Source organism: Pongo abelii, chromosome 11, assembly GCF_028885655.2.
Source record: "Pongo abelii isolate AG06213 chromosome 11, NHGRI_mPonAbe1-v2.0_pri, whole genome shotgun sequence".
Taxonomy (NCBI): Eukaryota; Metazoa; Chordata; class Mammalia; order Primates; family Hominidae; genus Pongo; species Pongo abelii.
This window is the reverse complement of record NC_071996.2, coordinates 131,410,903-131,416,902: the sequence shown is the minus strand read 5'-3', so window position 1 is coordinate 131,416,902 and position 6,000 is coordinate 131,410,903.

The window sequence follows — 6,000 nt, the reverse complement described above, 5'->3', positions numbered from 1 at the left end:
ACAAAAAAAAAGAAAGGAAGAAATGATTGTAGGTCAGTGGGAGACAGACCTGTAGGTGTGACCAAATTTACATTCACTGATGGGTCAATGCCAGTACATGGCAGGCTGATAAACAGCTAGCACAGCTGATAAACAGCTCTGCCACTGAGGCGTTAGAGCAGAATGCTTGACTTGAAGCCTACTGTTTTCTAGACATGGGATCTTGGGCAAGTTCCATCACCTCTCTGGGCTTTAGTTTCCTCATCAAAAAGCTAGAAATGATCACGGTATCCAATTCATAGAGTTGTCATTATGAGCCTGATTCACTTGAAACATTCTGTAAGAATTAGGGACGGTGATGATAATAATAAGCATTATTACGCTAAATTTGTTTGAAACTGAGGAAAGGGTATGTACATATCATTTCCATTTCAATTGATGATCTAGGTCAACAATTGCTACAATTGCAATTTGTAATCTTTTGTGTGATCCTTGACAAGTATGCCTTGCTAATTATGTCAATTAATGTTAGTATAGTTGGCTTAAATATTAAAATTAGTTTACATTTTTAAAAACATAACTGCTTTCTCTGTGGACCCAAATAGATTTACTTTCTTAAATAAATGGCCTAGAGGATCTGGAAGGGAAGAATGGATTCTATGCCTTACCAAGCTAGAGACAGTCCAGAGAAGAACAATACAGGTGCAGAAAGACCAGGGATATCTGGAACATGAACCAGAGACCCTGGAGTGGGCATAATGCCACCCTTTGTGACTGGTACACCATAGGTCCTTGATTAGTGAGTGATTTTCATTATGATTTGGAAGAGGAAGTCATTGATTATGTACGGAACTAGAGGGCAGGGCTAAGAGAGTTGGATTCATGGAGGCAGATGTTGGCTCCCTATAAAGAACTCCATGCCAGTTTGTCCAGTAATGGATGAATAGACTAAGCTGTGTCGGAAGGTATGAGAATTTCCCAGGACTGGAAGTGTTCTAGCTGAGGCAATTTGACCAGTTGCCAAGATGATTGTAAAACACGATACTAAGTCGGCTGAGAGATAGGACTAGATAAAATTTTCCTTTCATTTCTATGGTTCCATGATCTCGCGCTCACTGTGTGTCTGTGTGTTTTCACAAAAAGATAAATGTGGAAAGGTATGAAACAGTGGGTTGCTCGTTGGAAGACAGAAGTTCCAATCCTGCCCTTTCATCGATGACCTTTAAGCAAATCGTTTGCCCTTCTAATCCTCAGTTACTCAACTGAAAATGATTTTCGCTCATTCCATTCAGCACTCACACACCACGACTCACTTATTCCTGCTCTGGCTTTGATTCCTGTCATTCCTGCCACCCAGTAAGCCTCCCACGTCAGCTGTTCTGAGGCCTCACCCAGGGAGGAACACCTTGCCCACATGCTCAATTTGATTTTCTGCAACAGTATGTGCTGGGTGTGGAGTTCACATCACACACTCCAAAATGTCCCTACCATACAATGCCTGCCTCCAGTCCCTATGCCAACAACTGCATCTGGCCTCTTTCAAGTAAACTCGCGGGACCCTAGTGATGGTTCATTCATTCATGTTGAAAACTCCATTCTATTCAGTGTTATTTGTTTGATTTTTCTTCCTCTTACAGGGTTTATTCTAAACTCCTGAAGGATCTGATACAATAGCCCTTTGCAGATTAATGGAGAAAAGGTCTGAAATTATTAGCCTTGGTTGTCATTGGTTCTATGCGCCCATTTGCATTATAATGCCCTCCTCAGCTTGTCAGGGTGCCTCCTACCACCTCACTGTAGCAACTTGCTGAAATGTCACTGCACCCTGTTTCAGACCCCAGAGGACAGTCTGCTGTGTGCCACTTCTGGAGTCTCTCCTCTTGGCCCTGGGTCCCTTAAAGAACCTATAGTTCTTGCTGACTTCCATGCCCCACTCTGGGGTCCAGTGAACTTCTAAATACCTAAATTTGCCAGTTCGACAGATAAATTAGTCGTCTCTCTCCAGCCTGCATCAGGCTGCCATTTCCACTCAATGCCCACCCCTTTCTGCAATGCATGAAAGCTGCTTTGTGAGGCTTGCTGGATTTCCAGGATCACCTCAAAGAAGCTTGGCATCATTTATCTCTCTTCTTGGATCCCAAAATTCCAAAGAAGTTCTCTCCTGCCCTCCTACCTCCAACTGTGACTAATTGTCTCCCTCCTTCTCCCTTCTACCCTGTTAAATGAGTCATTCTCTAAATATCCTGGTGGTAGTGGCACTGGGGATTGACTGGAATCAGATCACTGGTGCCCTCTGCCTTGCTGGAGAAAAAGGCCCTGGCTAGGCTTGTGAATTTCATGCAAACAGGTAATGACATGCTGCCGTGCTTTATATGGCACCACCGCTAGCACAAACCATGACTTTGGGCAGATTATGGAAAGGCATCAGCTCTGGGTTGGAGGGTGTTCCTTCACACTGCCAGGACCTCCAGGCCTAATGGGGGCATTCCCGCGGCCAGGAGACCCAAGCTGAGCAAGGGCCAGGCTTTGCCCCACTCACTGGCAGGGCTTTGGGAGCTATTCAGACTGCTCAGTGGGCCACCCAGCCCTGGACACGTGCCCAGGGGGCAGCTGATCATTGTAGGCACCCCCTAGACTAGCCCTGCTCACAAAAAGCCTTCACCTCTCCACACTCCCTCATGAGCTTATACTCTCCTCTAGTGTACTTGGTTGCAAGTTGCTTTTCAATGAAAATGAAGTGAGGGAAAGATGGTGCAATGTGTAATTACATCAGACCTGCCAAGAGTCAGACTTTTGATGTTGCTGATGAGTTCGTCCTCTTTAGGGAGGCCTGATGGCCTGGAAGGGACACAAATGTGAGTCAGAGGAGCTTGACGTTTGAATGCCAGTTCTGCCACTTACTAGTAGATCCCTTTTAGAACCTCGACTTGCTCAAATCAAAACGGGGATAATAATACTATCTGCCTCATGGGGCTATTGTATAAAACAAATGATGTAAATACATACAGCGGGCTGTATACCCAATTTCTAGGCACCTAAAATCTTTTTTCGTTGAACATTACCATAACGAAATTAACCACCTCTATAACTAAATTGTTTAACTCTGGAATACGTGTTGATATGCAAAATATATCTAACCATCTATTCCAAATAAAATATCACATCGAGGGATTGCTGCAATTCGGTCAAGGTTATTTATCTGCTAAATAGCTCACTGCCAGTAGGGGGCAGCAGTGTAAACCTGTTTTATAAGAGCATTTACATTCTTTCCGTAGGGTGACTATAGTCAATAATAACTTAATTGTATATTTTACAATAACTTAAACAATGTAATTGGGTTTTTTTGTAACTCAAAAGATAAATGCTTCAGGGGATGGATAACCCATTCTCCATGATGTGTGGTTTTTTTTTTTCCAATCCTCAGAGACATCTGAAATGTGCTTATTTCACATTGCATGATGTGTCAAAATATCTCACGTACCCTATCAATATATATACCTACTATGTACCCACAAAAATTTTTACAAATAATAAAAATAAAACTTTTTATAATAAAATAAACAATAAATAAAACAAAATATTCAGAAAAGAAAGAGAAAGGAAGGAAGGAAGAAATGAAGGAAGGAAGGGAGGGAAGGAAGGAGAGACCCCAGAGCCTAGGCCAGACAAAAGAGCCTAAGTATTGAGCAAATTCTTTCCTTTTAGCTACCTAAAACTTATCTTTGAAATAACTTGGCCGGGCGCGGTGGCTCAAGCCTGTAACCCCAGCATTTTGGGAGGCAGAGGTGGGCAGATCACTTGAGGTCAGGAGTTTGAGACCAGCCTGGGCAACATGGTGAAACCCCGTGTCTACTAAAAATACAAAAATTAGCTGGGTGTGGTGGTGGGCACCTATAATCCCAGCTACTTGGGAGACTGAGGCAGGAACATCGCTTGAACCCGGGAGGCAGAGGTAGCAGTGAGCCAAGATTGCACGCCACTGTACTCCAGCCTGAGCGACAGAGTGAGACTCCAAGAAGAGAGAGAGAGAGAGAACTCCTTGCCATGACATACAAACATGCTAGCAATGGTAACAATGATAATAATTAACATTTATTGAATGCATGCTTTGTACCAGGCTCTGGGTTAATCATATCACCCAAATCATCTGCTTCAATCTTCACAAAAACTCTATGCAGTAAGGACCATTGTTCCCATTTTACAGATGACAAATTGAGGCTTTGAGAGACGAGTACAGCTTGATACACCCTCTCTGTTTACGGCCATTTTGAAATAGTTCTTTATTTAGCCAACTTTACTTGCTTTGGTCTAAATTTTTTACTTTTTAAATTATTTTCTTATTTCCTTTTGCAAATACAGAACTGTTTATACTACTGCTTCTCTGAGGTGCATCTGTGCCGACTCAACACCACACGGTCCCCGCAGGACTTACTGTAACGTCTAACAAATTCCAAGAAGATAATAGCTTGAATGTGTCTCAGCCAGGATTTTGGCTTTGTGTGTGTCAACTGAACTGAATATGTGCTTGCTGAAAAGTGACATTTCAAAGTAGAAAGGGAAAGATCAGCTTGTTCTTATTTCTTGTTTTCAATGGAAATATATACAGGAAATACTTAAAACGATAAAAACTTTTAAAGCCTATGGTTTTATGCTTGTTACTGCCGCTGTTAACTTTGTTCCCAGGACTGCCCAGCATCTCAAAAGAGCAACAGTAGTAGGTAATGAGGGGAAGGTGTAGCTGCGCAAACCTTGGCGACTCTCCCAAAGGGGGATTCCAGATCCTCTCCACCTCCTCTTTCTTTCTCGGACTCTGTTGGCACTCCCTTTTGTCTTGAAGCTCTGTTCACTTTTTCCTGCCTTTCCGTCTTTTTTTTCTCTTTCTTTCTCTCTTATGTTTTAGTTCCACATTTCTGTCTCCAACTCCGCCTTTGTAGCAGCTCCTTTTCCTAAACCATCTCTTTCTTCTTCAAAGCCCTCCTGAACATCCCTTTCCCTTTTTCCTCGTATTTAATCAGCTAAGTCCTTTTATTTCCAAAACTCTGACATGGCCACATTGGCAGATTTGGTGGGTTGGCTCACTCAGTTCTGTTGCATTCCCCTGCCAGTGGGCCTAGTGCCTGCTGGAAACCGCAGACAGCTTCAGGGCCCAGGTTCCACGTGTGGCCTGATTCCCATCAAGCAGGCGACACCCAGGTGATGCCCGTGCCATCTGGAAGCAGAAGCAACATTGGCAGGTAGAGTCAGGGCTGCCGCAGGCGAGCTCGGCCCGGTCATCACGGGGGTAGTCTGTTTCCTTCTGCAGCAGTTCTAACAGAGCTCTCCACAGCTGGGCTCTAGCATCATGGATGGTGACAAGCCGAGTGCAGGCCATTCAGAATGCCAGCGAGATTGTGCTCCCACAGCCATCAGCTGTGTGCTGGTGTCCCAGTTCCCTGCTCCCTGATCACAACAGAGTCGGCCACAGACCTAGTGAACAGTTCTGCAGTGCTGTTTTGGCAGACCCACCTGAAAATTCTGCTCAGAATCTGTTCTTGCCCACTAATGGTTTGGAAAACATACTTCCTATTTCGATCACTTTAGTTAAAACTACCTCTGAGTCCTACCCAATCATTAATTAGTAAAATAAGTGATTAGAGACTGGGCTCAGTGGGTCACCTCTGTAATCCCAGCACTTTAGGAGGCCAAGGCAGGTGGATCACCTGAGGTCAGGAGTTCAAGACCAGCCTGACCAACATGCTGAAACCCTGTCTCCACTAAAAATGCAAAAATTAGCCAGGCGTGGTGGCGTGTGCCTGTAATCCAAGCTACTCAGAAGGCTGAGGCAGGAGAATCACTTGAACCCAGGAGGCGGCGGCTGCAGGGAGCCGAGATTGTGCCACTGCAATCCAGCCTGAGCGACAGAATGAGACCCTGTCTCAAATAAATAAATAAATAAATAAATAAATAAATAAGTAAATCCACACTGGCTGTCAGTCAGCCTCCTCCCCACCAACCCCAGTTTATGCTCAATGGGCTCATTAA